Source organism: Tympanuchus pallidicinctus, unplaced genomic scaffold (genome assembly GCF_026119805.1).
Source record: "Tympanuchus pallidicinctus isolate F22 unplaced genomic scaffold, pur_lepc_1.0 scaffold12, whole genome shotgun sequence".
NCBI classification, from domain to species: Eukaryota; Metazoa; Chordata; class Aves; order Galliformes; family Phasianidae; genus Tympanuchus; species Tympanuchus pallidicinctus.
This window is the reverse complement of record NW_026294637.1, coordinates 5,214,184-5,230,923: the sequence shown is the minus strand read 5'-3', so window position 1 is coordinate 5,230,923 and position 16,740 is coordinate 5,214,184. Positions and strand designations below refer to the sequence as shown.

The following is a 16,740-nucleotide window of genomic DNA, read 5'->3' as shown; positions in this document are numbered from 1 at the left end:
ACAAAAGGGTATGTCTGAGATAATATGGGGGTTTTTTTTGCCTGTAAAGCGTAATCATAGACAATGCCTATCTGTGCTGGGGAAATGGATTGCACGTAATATGAAAACCATCTTTTATAGAGGCAAACCAGGCTCACTGGGATCTAATGTTGTAAAAGAAGAAGTTTCTCAGGTATAATTAACCTGTGGAATGCCCTACTGTGAGATGCTCTTGAAGTGTTGGCACTTATACCATCTGTCTTCATAACTTAGGACATCGGCAACTTTCTAGCTGAGAGCCAGAAGCAATCTGTAGTGTCCCATGACTCTGCTGGATGAACAGTGTGGTCACAGTGACTTTTGGAGCGACGGTCACTGCTGGAGTTAAAGGAAGTTTTGGTTCCCAAAACCAGAAAGAAGGAAGTGGAGGAGGGAGCAGCTTGAGAACTATCACAAGAATGTGATAAGGAAGGGAAGAACTACACACGTGAGAGGTGATGCCAAGGAGTAAGGTAGGTTATGGTGGTGTTACCCATATTCCTCAGTTTTCAAACAGATTAGAAGTTACTGATTGAGATGGTGGCTGATGCAAAAGGTAGGCAGTTATATCCTCACTCTTGTGAAACATCAGAGGTCTTCAAGCCCCCATCCTTTGAGGGACGTGTCTCATGCACTGGAGTGTAACTGCGGGTTACTGTGTGTGTCTGTGGGGTTGGTGCTGGGAGAAGGGCCACCAGACCGTGGCTGAATTGAGTTGTTTCACTAAAATGTGGAATCTACTTCACTGAACAAAAGCTCATTTGGAGAGAGAGACAAAGGTAGAAATGAGAATGTAGATAAAGAATTGCCAGAGAGATAATCTGAGGATAACAGTGTTTGGAGATGAGCTGGACTTCTGCTTGGTGCTGTGAGGACCTATACAGCAGTACATGGTCCAGCAATGCTGGTCATCAGGAACTTTAATACCAAAACCGTGAGAAACGTTTGAACTTCAGATGACTCCAGAATTCAATTGCAGTTTAGCAGGTTTTTAAGGCTGATGCTTTATATATATAAGGCATATATAAATATGCACACAGTCAATATATATATTCACGTGTGTATATATATTTTTTTATGTATATGCTTTAGTTTTTTTTCTCTTCAGTCAAATAAATTCAGTAGCTTTCACTTAAGCCAGAACTGAGGGAGTCTTTTTGGTAGAGAGAGATTTGATGGAGCCATGCAAAGCATCGAGGAGTCTGCATCAGAGTTCTTCAAAGGTTTCATTCAAGGCCAGCTCATCGTTAACCTGAATATTTGATTTGAAGTCATGCTGCTTTCACATGTCATGCTACCCTGGCACTGGTGAGAGGAGAGACTGGAGGAGGGAACGAGAAAGCAGGGAAGGATTTGGTTATCAAAGCAGAGGACTTAGATTCAAAAGTAATCGACAGAAGGAGATTACTTTGGCTCACAGTTCAGACTGGGGCTCTATCCCAGTAAATAAGCCACCCCCTCGTACAGACATAAACCCCTATGTGTGCATTACCAGCTTCATGCAGAGACAGGGAGATGGTGCCATCACTTAGCTACCAACCTGGCCAAACCTTGGGTTTTGCTGAAGCCTGACTCAAGGATATTAATAAAAAGAAACGATTTTACCCTTTCTAGTCTCACTTACAGCAGGCTGCTAATAATGCCTTATGAGGCCGCTACACAGTTCAATCAATAGTTTGATTTTTCTGCCCTAGAGCTGTCAGAAACACAAACCCCACGCTTAGCTGGCTGAGTGAGGACCTGACCACAGAGATGGAGGAGAAATTTGGGACAATGGAGCTTTGTGACTAATGGGAAACTTGGGTATGGACCGCTCTTGCCGCTCTTCAGCCTTCTCCCATGGCTGCATCCTGCCGAATCCACCAATGATGCTCAGCACCAGTTATTTATTTCCATGTCACCTATGGAAACATTCAGGTTTGACAAAGGGGGAAAAAAGCGATTCAGCGTCTTTTGACAGAGGGAGGCTGATTTTCATTCGAGACAGAATGGCTCATTTTTACCTTTTTAGCTCCTGGAAGAGTAAAAAGTGAGAGGTCAAACCTGCATCACCATGACAACCCCTGCAGTGAGGAGTTTGAGCAGATGAAGGGGAGTGATAACAGAGCTGAAGTTTCTCCCTGTTCCTGTCGTGGCTGAGATTTTTGCTTTTCTTCTTTCTTCTCCTTAGGCCTCGTAAGGTGTGGCCCCCATGCATTTTGCAAGGGTTAAAGGATGACGTTGGCTGGTTTATAAAGCTGCCAAATGCTTCCTTTGGGGTCAGGCCTTGATACAGCACTGCCTGGTGTTAGCCATATCAACCATGTGAAAAAGAGCATCGTAAGAATGCAGAAGATCAAATATCACCTCACTTGCATTTCCTGCTGTAGTGCAGGTGTATTATGCCAGCAAGTGCACTCGTATTACTAGGTTTGCATCAAAGGAAGCTGTCGTCTCTGCCTTTCCGCACAGAACCTTTGGTGTGTACAAATAAGCTCAGTAAAACAGCCCTTCATTGAGGAGAGAAGGGATTGCACTAATGAAGCAGTCCAACATAGAGTGGGGGCCCAAGGCACTGTGCTCAGGAAGGATTGCAGGTGAAACTGGGAGCTTATTTGAGATGCTGAGCTCATCTCCTAATTTCCTAGACCAGCACAAGAAGGAACATGCAAGAGCAGACTGCAGACAGTTGAGGTTACAGCCCTGAGTGAAAATGAGTGAAACTGAAGCGACACAGACAATCCTCCAAATTCCTTTCTACCTAGAAACTGAGCCTAGTCCAATGAGAGGGTGGACACCAAAACAGCAACAACAAAAACAGATTACCCATTTTTCTAATTTTTTTTTTCTACGTATTTACTAAACCCTGTGTTACCCCAAGGTGAGAGGTCCTAGACAGGAATGCACTTCCTTTGAGTTGCATATCTAACACCTGCAGCAGGCTGTTCTCAAACCCCATCTAGAGCCTCTATATGCACTTTTGAACACCAAACTTCTTTGGAGTCTTCCTGGGGTTGGAAACATCCTTTTGTTGTACAATCAGTACTCTGGTTGTGGTTGCAACAAAAAATGAAAGAGGACAAGGAATGCCAAAGCAGATATTCCAGTGTCAAGGATATTAATTTTGCTGGAAGATCTATCTCAGAGTCATGAAACTTCAGTGACATTTATACAGTGATCAGTCAGTTATGCAGAGAAGAGGAATAGTCAGAGTTAGCACTAAAGAAGTTGTCAATGGATATAAAATCTCCAGCTGAAGCTGTTCTCTGTGTCCAAAGGATTACGCTCAAGCTTTCTCAGAGGCGATGAATTACCGTGTTTCTGCTTTTTGAAGGGTTTCTCCTATCTTCTTCCAAGTGGTGGACACAGCCCTCGTTGTCAGGATGGAGTCCATCAACCAAACAGGCAAACTGCAAAGAAAGAGTTTGGCTATGGTCAGCCTACCACAAGATTTGGGACAATAGCTGCATTAACATACCCACTCAGCAGGAAAGCAGAGCTGGGCTATTGGGATCAGCCTGCAGATAAATCAAAGCAAATCTGAGCGATAGTGATATGATGTTGCAATAGTAATTCGCTCCTGATGACGATTTAGAAGAGAGAGCCAGTTCAGAGTTTCACAAGCATACAGCCCTGTGGGACAGCATGAAAGAAAATAATCAGTTTAGATGGAAAGAAAGTGGAGGTTATCAACTGCATAAATAGAAGCCTGGCAGAAAACAGACGAGATAATTTCTGAACAGGCCTTGGATTATTGTCTGTGTTTAGACAACCGATTTATGAACTGCTGGACACTGGTATATTAATCAGCAAATCTGAAAAATTAGGTTAAATATGAAACCCCTCTACGCAAGTGCATTGCAACAACACTGATTTAAACAAGATGTTAGAGCATGACAGAAAGTGCAATTTCATCCTGACAATGATGAGCCAGAAACCTCAGCTTTCCTCTTCCCGTGGTGTGACTGGGCTCTCTTCACTCAAATTTGAGCATTCGTTATGATCTTGGAGAGGGGCAGAGCTCCCGTCTGCTGGTGCAGCTCCAGCAAAACTCTCTTGAGGAGCTCATTCTCTGTGGACAAAATAATGCATGCCAATCACCTTGACACCAGATCACTTGGACGCTTTAATTACATTTATTTTATTTTTATTCCTCACCGCAACTCTGCTTAGACATATTCAGCCATAGTGGAGTCAGTGAAATCTGATGCTGGTTTGAATTTACTAACAGCTCTTTGAAAATCAGCATATTTCTGCGTGGAAATGTTCTGCAAACAACTTGCAGTGATCTCCACCTTTTCTCACCCCTCCATCCCCCAAAGAAAAGGAGAGAAACTAAATTACAGAGCTTTATTTTACCCTTTACTTGGATAATGTTTGAACATAAAGTGATACGTGACAACTGTGTTTTCTTTGAAATTGTACATTTAACATTGTAGATGATGTAGGTGGAGCTCATGAACTTTGAAAGATTTTAAGAAAATAGCTTTCCTATGGTACTAGAGTACTTGGTCACAAAGAAAACCAGCCTAGGAAAGGCCAAGGGACCTAGTAAAGAAAGTGTGAAATACCATATTCAAAATGGAATTAGCTTAAGCTCCAGAGAAGAAAACCACAAGCAACACATTTCTTTCTTCAGAGCTACTCACGCATACCCTTCATCCATAAAGGTGCTGGCATGGCAAGCAAATATTGCTGTCCAGAGGTTAAAGTTCAAATGCATCACTTGAGTCAATGAGGAGTTCCACCAGGGCAGGATGAGCCATTTCCTTTGGGAGTGGTGAGGTGGGGTGGGGTGGGGTGGGGGAGAGATGTGGGTGTGTGGTGTCGGATGTAGACACAGCCCTTGTACAGCAATTACCATGAAGTTTAAATAAATACAATAGCCTAATTTTGCATGGAAGTACACTTTAATTAAGTTGCTGCAGAACAATGAGCTGTTTCCATAAGAGCTGTGAAAATCATCACAAGGGACTGTCCAGAGGAAGAGAGAAACAAACAAGAGAAGCTCTCTTTGTATAGAAAATATGCACAGGAAGTATGTTGAAAAGCTGCTCCCAGTTAATTTGCTTAGGAAGAATTAATAACAAACTCGAGCCTTTTGCTCTGTTTTCACTCCCTGTCCCAAAGTCTCATTGTGCTTACTAGGCCGGGGGAGATGCAACTCATTTGCAGAGTAATGCCAGAGCATTGCAGCATACTGGGTGTGATGCACACCAATGAGTTTACCCAGGTTGAGATGAGTTGCTTCTGGGCTGGAAAACCACATGTAAGGTAAATGCTAGATATATGAGGAGAAAAACCCATCCTTCTAAAGAGTTTGCGATGCATTCCTCTTGTCAGTATGGTCAGATGTAGGGTGCTAGGAGTACATCACATTTTCCATTCCTTTCTTTAATTCTTCTAATTTCTTTCATTAGATCTGAGCTCCTATTGTACTGGAATTGCTGCACGAAAACAAATTTGCCTGAGTATTTTTACCAAACCCTGAAAGCTTGAGCACAGACAAACACAGGTAAGGTTCAGCCTTTGTTCGCCACAGTATTGTCTTCCTGAGACCAGAATGCCCAATGAAGGACAGCTAGCAGCTAGCAGTCCCATCAGATATGTTATTGCTTGGGATGACTTTGGGCTCAATAACACCTACAGAATCTGTTGAAATGTTTCCTAAATCCTAGCCAGATGTAAACCCTCCCATAACAAGGGTAACAGAGCAGCCTGATGTTTCCAGAGCGTGATTTTGCCTTGAAGCCTTGGTGAGTAATGGGTATAAATTACCAATGGTCTACTTATTTTTTGTTTTACCTCATGATATATGATTGGCTATTCTGCCAACTGATAGCTTGCAGCTATGCAAGCCTCAGACAGACAGGCTAAATCTAGGGAAGCACAAAATGACTTGATGCTTGTCTTATATCTAGATTGTAAATGCTTAGGCCAGGAACCGCCTTTGTTTGCTTTTATGGGTTTTTTTTTGTGTGTGTAGCTAGGTAACGTAGCTTGGCCAACTCCATGACAGTTGTCTTGGGCATGGCTGCACTGCAACCAGAAAGTCATTACCAGCAATCAGCCCTCAGTGCATGCAAGTTTCTCGTGCTTGTTTGAGAGGTGAAGCACTTGTGAAGGTTTAATCGAAATCTGAATACATGTGACTGAAATTGGCTCTCTGTGATTATTTATACAAGTAAATCTGCTTCTCAGAAGTTCCCAGAAATCAAATGCCAGCCTTGTCTGATCATTTTTTTAAAGGAGTAAATATTTGTTGAAAAATTCTTTGCTATATTAATTTTGCTCTGCTGCCCTGATAGGGATGAGGAGGGACTCCTGGTGTGCATCAATCAGCCTTCAGTGAAGAGGGACCAAAATAGCTGATTACTTGGTCCATAACACAATCCTCTGAACGAAACCCAGACCTTTCAGGTGTCCCAGCAAAGATCTTAAAGTATCTCATTTTCCTTATTACATCTGCATAGCCAGCTAAAATATTCCAGGAAATGTTCCTCATTTCAACACTAGGTACGTCAGGTAAAGGTATTTTAAGCAGGAGGTAGTTTAAGCAGAGTGAGACATACTTCCATGTTTTCCTAACCCCGCTTGAAAGCACGTCTGCCAGTAAGTGGTTTGCAACTTGACAGTCAGCCATGGCTATTTTTTCATTGCTGTATAATGTCTATAATGTTCTCATTCCCTGTTGCTGACCTTTTTTTTTTTTTTCTTTCACTTTCTCTCTTTTTTTTCCTCTTTTTGTGGTAACCCTTTTACCTTCTTTTCCCCTGCTTAGACCCATTAGCAGGATGTTGTGCAATATGGTGCTTGTCATCTGTTTCAAAGACACAGTGATGAGATACAGGTATGCCAGATGGATAAACCTAGTGTGACTAATTATTGTGTATTTGCCTTTAATTATTATCATTTATTACCAGAGAAAAGACAATAGAGGTTCTCAGACTCAGAAGGGAATGTCGGCAGAAGGGGATTGTTTTCTTTTTTTTTTATTACAAGAGAGTGGTACATCAGCAAGAAAAGTTTTCTTCCTGAGGAGAAACGTAAGTAAACGTTGAGATGAGAAGTCAATGTGACCCATGCAGGGCTTTCCTTTCCCTGACATACTTGAGAATCAGATATCTCAGAGGTAATAGTTTATTTGTGATTATAGATCAACTTTTCCTTTGCTTGAATGTATTAATGAGTATGTGGATATCCTTCAGTCATCTGCACAGGTGTTTTCCCTTAGAGAAATGAAACCTGTAAGTCACTAAGTTGTAATTTTTAAATAAATAAAGCCCAGGTTAGCAAATATCATTGAAGATTTCAGTGACATCAGGCTGAGCCTCCCAGTCTTTGAATTGAATTTGCCTCCATATTTGACGCAAACATATAGGATCTCTCTGGTGTTTGGCATGTGTGTAGACATTTCTCTTTCAGTTATTATAACCTTATTATCACTAAGAATCCTTCAAAACGCATATAAAACATTTCAAAATAAAGAGGACATCTCTGTTGCATCTATGTTAGTCTAGGCCACTTTGCTCAGCTCAGGATCTACAGCCAGGCATTCTGGGCTACTTTGAGAATCAGAATCATGAATGTCTTTGGTTGGAAGGGACCTTAAAGCTCCCTCAGTTCCAACCCCTGCCGTGGGCTGGTTGTCCCCCACCAGACCAGACTGCCCAGGGCCCCATCCAATCTGGCCTTGAACAGGATGGGGCACCCACAACTGCTCTGGGCAACCTGAACTAAAGGTTGATATCATTAGGAAAACTTTTGGAAATGTTAATAATATAGCTCCCAAAGCTGCTTTTATTTTGCAGCTGAATCTGCTATTATTTACTAGCACAGGCAAGATTATGATGGCTCATAACTTTGATCTTCTTGCTTATGGGGCACAGCACTTTAATTTGGGAGCAGCCATACTGATTTGGTAAACAGATTGAGGAAGAGCTTCAGACGTGCGCTTTAAAATTCATGAAGATCTGATACAGTATGTCTTAGACTGATATTTTTGCATATTGACTCTGTGGCTAAATCGCATCATAACCTAGAGGACCAGTGATCACCTTGATCTATCACAGATAGTACAAGGCATAATCAATGTTGCTAGTCTGCTGAAATTTTTCTATATATAGTATTTGTCAGAAGAATACATGCAAAGCTACTAAAAGAAACAAAGTCCGTACATGGACGATTTACAAACAGGAGAAAGGGCTAAATTTGCCACTGTTTGCCCTGAATAGCTTACCCGGATTACAGGCCAATTTTGTTTTGGACAGAAATATTTTCCATTGCAGAGTCTGCTAAAGTCAACAGAGTGCTATTCCTTTGGCTGCAGGATGGACTGAAGGCTGGATTGTATTTTGGGATTGGCAGCTCTGTCCATCTCCCTTTAACCCATCTGACCGCAGTTTGACTGGGACTTGACTAAGCACTTAATTCTGTGATTGCCTTGATTGTGGACTCTTGCTCCTAAACCTATTGCAATATTGTTAATATATAGCAATAAAAAGCTGCTCCTGATAACCAAAAAATATTATATTAAATTGATAGACTGGGTATTAAAAATGCAGAACCAGCCTAATGAAATAACTTGCCTTTGGTTGCAAGAACCTTCATCATAAGAAGATTTAAGACTAATCTGACTTGGAGCTGCTTCATTCCAATTATTTTTCAGGAATTTTGGGGGCTTTATTTTTCTTTTCAACATCATTATTCAGTCTTGACAGTTCTTATTTTGTTAATTTTTTTTGCATATTGAGTAAATGAGAAATCAGTTCACAACCATTCTTAAGGAGAAATGAAATGCCCAGTAATCCAATTTTGATCAAAATGCATCTTTGCTTTTCAGAGACCGACCAGCCTGTGCAGTTATCTCCACATGCACAGAGTTGATAATAAAGCAAAGTAAAGCTCACATTCTTTTCCCATTGAGAGAAAATCTCACTTGGTGGGAATGGGGCATTGTTCAGCTGGAGAACAATGTGCTGTTCCCTCAGCGTGTAGCAAAGCAGAGAATGACAAGATGATTTCTCCCTGTGCTTCTACTTTTGTTTCTCAAATGTTTACAGGCCCAGAGTAAGCCTTTTCTTCACCCTAGCTGGGTGGTTCTCTTTCCTGCAAACCTTTCTTTCTGTCTCTCCTGATGCCTTGTGTTTGCAGAAGATAGCTTGCTACTGCAGCGCTTTTCCCAAAAGCAACCTTGAGAAGAAGAGACAGACCCAGCTGTCTTCACAGACCTGTTCTAAAGCTCCTCTGCCTTCCGCTTCAGCATCCATTGCCACTTGGTTTTGAAAAAAAAACCACAAAACAACAAACACAGAAGAAGCCAAAATGCATCACAAAAATACAATCCCTTTCCAAAGAGTGTCTGCACAAACAAGCTCTGTGTGTCTCACATGGTGCATAGAAGTATTCCCATAATCCATTGGTTTGGGGTTTTTTTGGAATTGTGCTGTTTTCAGTGATTCCAGCTTAGTCCCTAACAGGTTTTTATTCACCTTTGCCCTTTAGAACTTATACCTAAAGGAGCCACTGCATTTCTCTTGAGCAACATCAGCAAAATCAGTGGTTTTGAAAAGTTTTCTAGCAATCAAGCAAAGCTGTTCCACTTCTATGAATGTCCTTCTTCCTTTCTACCACCCGTTTCCTCACCAACTCCTCCTAGCTATTGAACAGAAAAACAGGACTTTTCTGTTTGTTTTTCTCTGCCATCAGTTCACTTCTCCACGTTTTCAGAGTTCCTGAGTGTGTTTCTGAACCTTCTGACTTCAATGGCTGTGTGCTGATGTTTATTCAGATGAATAAGCGGTGGAGAGAGAAAAACTAAATGGTTTGAGGACTCTATGTGAAATATATGAGTAGGTATTGGATGAAGGTGTTGGATGGGTATGGATAAACACGTATATGAACAAAGGTATTGGATGATAGGTGTACGAATGGAACCAGATGCACTGTATCTGGGCATTATCTTCCATTAGTGTCTCAAAGCATTTTGATACCCTTCAGAATTGTTTTTAGATTCTTCCACCTGGACTGTAGCACAACTAGATTTATGCTGCTTAATGGGCTGATTCCGGGGTGGAAAGTAGACTTTGGATTTCCAAGCTTCCCATTAATTCCTCAGTATTTTATCTGTATTTTAAAGAGCTCTAGCAGCTTAGAAAAATAATGGCCACTGTCCATTGGTTCGAGAGAAAGCAATGCAAAGGGCATTTTTCCAGGATGAGGCAGAATACTGAACAGTTTTATCAACTGACAGAGCTTATTTCCCAGGTACCTGTCGGTGTACCATCACCCATCTGTTTAAACCACTTGGGATTCTGAGCCCACAGGATCTTGTGAAGAAGGTTGTAACAGAGCAATGCACTCCTGTGTGCTGCTAAAGAAAGTTGGCCACACACCTGAGTCTGGGTTGTCACATGAAGCAAGTATTAGATGTGAGAATCATCATGAACATAGATATTCAGTAATCATCTTGACGTTATAAGTAACAGCCAATTGTTTCCTAAAGAGTAAGAAGGGAAGATGAGAGAGATAACAAATCACTGTGTGATATTATGAAAAGGATCTCTTCCTAGACCAACAGTAAATGGCTTCTTTTCCGTGGCACTAGGAAACAACCATGTTTATAACTAAAAAACCTGAACTTTTCAAACGTATTCTGTTGCCTTTCCAAGTTACCTTTATTTTTGTTTACCCATCACTTGTTACTGTCTTATTTGTATCTATTCTTTTCAAGACAACTTGTGGTTTCTTGACTCTTCACCCTTTCTGTTTTCTTCACCATCTAACCTTAGAGCATTCCTCTTTTTTCTCTCTGAAAATCTGCCTGCTGGTATTTTCCATGAATCCATCTGCATTGAATTATTTATAGTTACAATAAAGTCTGCTTTTGTCTAATGTTTATTTTCTTTAATAAAAAGAAACGTGGGGAAAATGTTCCAAAGAACCGAAAAAGGACTTGACTTTTCCTGGACGCTAGGCAACGGTAGCCAAAAAGCACAAAACAAGCCATAGGATGTTTGTAAGATGATTTCTAAAAATAATAATACTTAGAACTTTGGTTTCTAATGCACTTTTTTTTGCCTTCATTATATTTCCCAAATCTGGGCCTCGATTACAATGTTGTCATGTCACCCTAAAGGCTGTAGTAACCAAGGAACTACTGTAGAGGCAACCAGGAGCAATAAGCAGATGGATACAGCTGATAGAGGCCAGGCTTCTTCTTCTTCTCCTTGTCTTAAGTGTTTTATATAGGTCATGGAACTCTCTTATGCTGGTCATTCCTGGCCAGTGGGTTTATCTTGTGTCTGGTAGAAATTAGAGCAAACAATGTATCTTACCTGATGAGTCATTGCTAGTTCTTTCTTATTTTTTACTGCTTGTTTGAATTGAGTTTTTATTATGATTTAAAGGTTTTTCCCATCTTCGTTTCCAGTGGAGGGTTTATGTTGCTCATATGCCTTGTTTTCTCTTCAGTTATGTGAGTCATGCAAGCATTTCCCCTTGAACACTTTCCAGCACCCCCCACCCCATATCTCACCCCTCCGTGTTCTCCTCCTCATTTACTCAGCTCCATTCTGTTCCGTGCTTCCTGCACTGCCTACAGTGGTTGCACTTAGCGCGGATGCTATGGGGGAGGGAATATGGAAGGCAAGAAGGTAAAGGAAGGACTTCTGTGGAATCTGCATGAGCTGAAACATGACAAAGGCTGAAGTGATAAAATAAGTGACAGGAGGAATAGAAGAGAGGAGCAAGTTAAAGTCCAGGTCCTGAGTGATAAGAGACACCCTCAGCATGGAGGTATGTTGGATCTTGTTCCCTGGAAGGAGCAAGAGGGAGGAGATGGGAGCTCAGGAGATGTGGTCCCCCCTCCCCACTCCACCTGCCTAAAACAAAAGCCAGAGGGCAAGGATCACTGAGCCTTCCTTACCACCTCTCCTAGTAAAAGGTTATTCAGGTTGTGAAAGTGCTTATTTTTGTCTCTCAATCATTCTGTTTTCTTCTCTATTCCACTACTTGCATTATTTCAATTTCTTGTTTAAAACATCTATTTACTGCTTCTGTTCCAGCTCTGATGCTTAGATCACAGGAGGAAAGTAGGATGCTGGTACCACAGAAGTAGTGTGCTCCAAACTTCGGGCTGTGCCTACTGGCTGGGGATGAAATCTGCCTCCAGGCCTACGCTCCCCAAGGTGAGTTATGGCTGTGAACACCACCCCTCTTTCTGAGAGCATCTTTTAAGTGTGTTTGCCTCACAAATACGTGCCAGAAATCAGCCTAAGAAACAAGCCACTTATCTGCATTAAAAGGTACATGGATGCAGAATGCTTGAGCTAGATGAGCTGTGCATGTGTGGCACTGTACCTGCTTATTTATTTGTTTTTCACTCTTACCGTTGCTTACTTTAGCTGATCTCTAGGTATTAAATTATGATGGAGCAAATGCAATAAAATGACCGTAGGACAGAAAATCCTACCTGAAGTTCTCCCATGGCTCAGCCAGAACTAGGAGATGCACAATTCAATTAAAAGAAATACAAAGTTTTCCTCTTTTCACCTTGCCACTTTTCCCATCCCTTCTGTGCTTCGTATATCCATACATACATACAGAAATAAATACACACACGCACGCGCATACGCACATACACGCACAAACTCACCCCTCCCCTTTCCAATCCTTCCTTTAAGGTTTAATTTAACAATAACATTTGCGATCGGGGTCCTGAGCATCTCAAGGGCATTGCGCTTGAAATTGCACACACTCCGCACCATTTATCATAGCCTGACATGTGTCATGTTCCAGACTGCAGCTCCAAGAGGTTACAGCTCACAACTGCTCCTTTGTTGATCAGCTGCCGAGACAACTGAGGCACCTTTCTTTCTTTTTTTCTTTCTTTCCTTCTTTCTTTTTTTTTTTTTTTATTATTATTAAAGCTGCACCGTCCTCTTTTCACAGGGTTCGTTCTGACACAATAGAGAAGGCAAACAAATCCTTCTCCACTCTCTGCAGCCTCCACTTCTAATCTTTGTCAGACCAGTTCAGACCCCATTTACCAGGAGAGCCCGTGATAGCTAATATTGCTGCTTAATACTGACTATGGGGTGCATAAACTCTTTTCCAGTTACCTTTCTACTCCAGAGTGCTGCTAAGAGATAAAGATAACAGATACAGAGTTAAGGGAGTCCTCCATTATTTTCCAGAGGCAAAATCCAGGCAAGATTTTGCCAAAACAGCAAGCTTCTTCCATTGCTGAGCTTCAGTCTTATGACTTGTTGGGCAAATTATTTTTCTCTCCTCCAGAGCTTCTGCTTCCTTTTCTGAACTCCTTCTCCTCACTTTGTTGCTGTCTTGCAGAGCTCTTGCTGCCTGCAATGCACTTGAGACCCGTGTGCATCTTTGTAGAAAAGATGCCTACTGCAATTCAAGGAAGCAGGCTGTTCATAAGGCATATTGACGAGCACTACTGAATCGTATTCATAAATCACTTGTAGACCTTCTGCCAGTCACCATCCAATCAACCCTCATACAGGGTATGAGTGTGGATGTTATCGCAACTTAATGGGTCAGGGATGCTAGGTGCTATTGGAAGAAAGAAGTGGGTTTCAGTAAGTCTAGCATCTGAACAAAAGAAGGTTTTCTTTGTATTTTTTTGTGTTCTGCAGAAAGTATGCATGTCAGGTGAGCTAGCCATTTCTTTTGTAACTATTTGAAAGCCAACATGATTTTAAGGCAAGAAATGCTGAGCTGGAGCTGATATAACCATTTCCTCTCCCCCATTTTCAAATTCAGGTCTGTCCTGGAAGACTCAGAGCTCAAATATGTAGGTCATAAAGCTTGGCTGTGTTTTGGAATGATATTTGATCTTTCAGATTCCTATTCCCCTCTGAGCTCTAAATCACGCAGTGTTCATTGCCACCTGTTAGCATCAAGCACAGCCTCTGGAGACACAGTTAGGGTTGCCTTACGTTCTCCCTTTCTCAGCTCCTGTTGATAGATATTTTTGGAGGTTTCCTTGGCTTTAGAGTCTTTTGATTAATAAGAAGTGCCAGATGGGATGGCTCAACTACTGCTACCACATTTGTGTCACGCGCCAATTAGGTTCACAAATGGAGCTTTTATTTTTTGCCCCTTGTTGGCAAGATTTGGCACTCCATCCTTCACTGTGTGTTCATCACAGCCACCCATTGTGACCCTCTTTGCCTTTCAGTTCAGCCTGGGTTTTATTTGTAGTTCAACCAAAATGGCACTTTTTTGTGTGAAGCTGGCTCTTTTTTTCCCCCTTACAGAGTTTCACAGCCATAGCTGGGTAGTCCCACACTCGCAACATCCTCTCTGAGCTGCTCCACGTGGCGCTGGCTCCCCTTACATTGCCTTCCTGACCTTGACTCCTGGTTGATCCCGGCTGGCACTGCATGGATGATGTAGTGCTGCCAGCTGGGACGGCACAATGCCACGGCAGGGCTCAGCCAACTTTCAGTCACATAACTCTCCCTGTCCCAGGGAACGCAGCCACCTGCACGGCCTCGCCTTCAAGGATAGAAAAAAAGGACTTGCAGAAAGTGAGACGAGGCGCAGTGCACTGCCACACATCAAGGCAGAGATCACCATAAATGTTGCTGCCCCCATCAGTTTGCCAACTTCAACAAGGGCCTGATGCTGGCACCATTCCTCTGCCCCCAAGCAGAGAAAAAGCTTCATATTGGTGGGATATATGGACTTAAGCATATGTAATGGCTCCCCACAACTCCTAGTGAGGCTTACTCAGGATATTTAAGAGGGTTGGAGCCACACTATTTATGGAGGGGTTGTGCCCCAGGTGCTCTCTCTTTCTAGGACAGCTGTTCCCATGAAAGCCGCTATTGGTGTTTTAATTCCTTGCTCCAGAAAGCACAGTGTCCAGTCTAACCCATAGCTCTTCTAAAAGTAAGGTAAATAATCTTAAGGGTGTTTTGTGGATTTGTAGGGAGAAGTAAGGAGGCTACAGGAGGAAAAAATGAGAGCGTATTTTATTGTCAAACCTTAAGAAAAAACCCTTCATGTCCCCCACCTCCAACAAAAGATACTCAATATAATATTGCTCAGAAATTAGTTTCCTTTGGGCAGGGTTATGCAGATACTCTGAGAATAATAGAAACATGATGAAGAAATTGGCTCACACAGCAGTCAGAGAAGGGCCTAGTTCTCCAGTGGAGACTGTCCTCTGAATATCTCAACCATGAAACAGTGCTATGAGTGGATTCAGAATTGGCTGAACATCCTGGTCTCCCTCTGGAAGGAAATACGGCTACAGCAGCCTCTATTTATTGAGATGGCATTGGGGGAGCCTGGAAGTTAATTGGCTCCTCGGATATGAAGAATAAATGTAACCTTGAGTCCCTCTCCTAATAAGAAAAAGAGATAACCACCAAGCCCTGCAACGTATAAATAAGTGGAGAACCAATAATGACTTCAAAAAAGTATTTAAATGCAATCAGACAAAGCTGCTTGAAACATCAGAGGAAAGAATAATGGTGTGTGTACAGTAGACACAATGTAGATTACAATTTATAACAGGATACAGGATGGAGCCAGCACTTGATTAGGGGACCATGTTACAAATTTTTCAGCATATGTCCTCTGTTTTTCTTTGCCTTGGCATAGATGACTGGGCACTGCTGGTAAGTAAATCAGATCGTCAGAAAATGCCCATGTTGATGAGAACTGAAGGATCCAAGGAAATTAACTTGAGTTGTATTTTAGACAATTCTGCCATATCCATTCCTTGCCCAGAGCTGTCAACTGCGAAAGAGTTGTGCCTGCTCACAGCTTTAATCAGAGATAAAAATTATCCCTAGTTGATGAATTCCCAGCACGGAGTTCTGCATGTCTCGCACTAAGACATGTCATATACTGCTGTGTTTTTTTTCTCTGAACAGCACCCTCAAAATCAACACTTTGCCCTGCTCATCCCCAGATACACAGAAAGCCTGGGCAAGGGAAATCCTCCCGGATGAAACATGGGAAGCTCCTGCTGATGAACCTGTAAGACCTTACAGCTCCTCATGTGTCTGCTTGCTATGGCTGCGTAGGAGCTGCTCACCTGATTGCTAAGGATGAAGTCAGGAAGGAATTCTTTCCCTCCATCTGATCACAAAGGCTGCTTCTTTCATCTTCTGTGATTTAAGGCTTGGTCTCCTTCCTGGATGTGTTCACAACCACACTCCCTGCTGTTGTTGGGACCTGATACGTCAACACGGCTCTCGACCTCTCCTCATGTAAGTTGTGCTCTGCAGTGGGCTGGGGGAGGCTGGGACATGCCTTTTCTTATGAACAGCCAGGCTATGCTAAATGAAGTACTCTTTCTGGTTTGGGTAATCCTTTCCACTTCTAAATGTATTTTCCTTGCCATCCTTGTAGCCCACAGTCTGTAGAGCACCCTAAATTAAAGAAACCAACGCCAGAAAAATAACCAACAAAATCAGGAATGCGGCAGGCAGAGGAGTAGAGCAAGAAGTAAATGGTTGACAAAGGATGTTTATGTGTCACTCTGTGTTATTTTGGCTGCTCTGCTTGTCCAAATCCCCCTAGGAAATGGAGGGAGCACAGGCAGCTAAATGAAGGCTTCTCGCAGGGCAGGGGCTGGCCGGATTGCAGTGTGCGTGCAGACTGGTGTGGGTATAGCGGTGTGTATGGCATGGAGGAGGGAAGCTTGTCATTGTGTTTTCTTTCTAGACAGACATAAACACTCCTGTTTATTTCCAGCATGCC

At 42.3% G+C, this 16,740-nt stretch overlaps 1 long non-coding RNA gene across 2 annotated transcripts in view; it reads left to right on the top strand.

Annotated features, from left to right (window-relative positions):
- LOC128075163 (uncharacterized) overlaps window positions 1–16,740 on the top strand; it is a 58,205-nt gene that overhangs the window by 7,333 nt on the left and 34,132 nt on the right. Inside the window, exons 4-8 of one of the 2 annotated variants that reach the window (XR_008203676.1) lie at window positions 253–491; window positions 5,418–11,793; window positions 12,063–12,185; window positions 15,909–16,014; window positions 16,158–16,247. This is a non-coding gene — a long non-coding RNA (uncharacterized LOC128075163). Of the gene's footprint in view, window positions 1–252; window positions 492–5,417; window positions 11,794–12,062; window positions 12,186–15,908; window positions 16,248–16,740 lie in introns of both variants that reach the window. The other variant, XR_008203675.1, reaches the window with a different exon arrangement.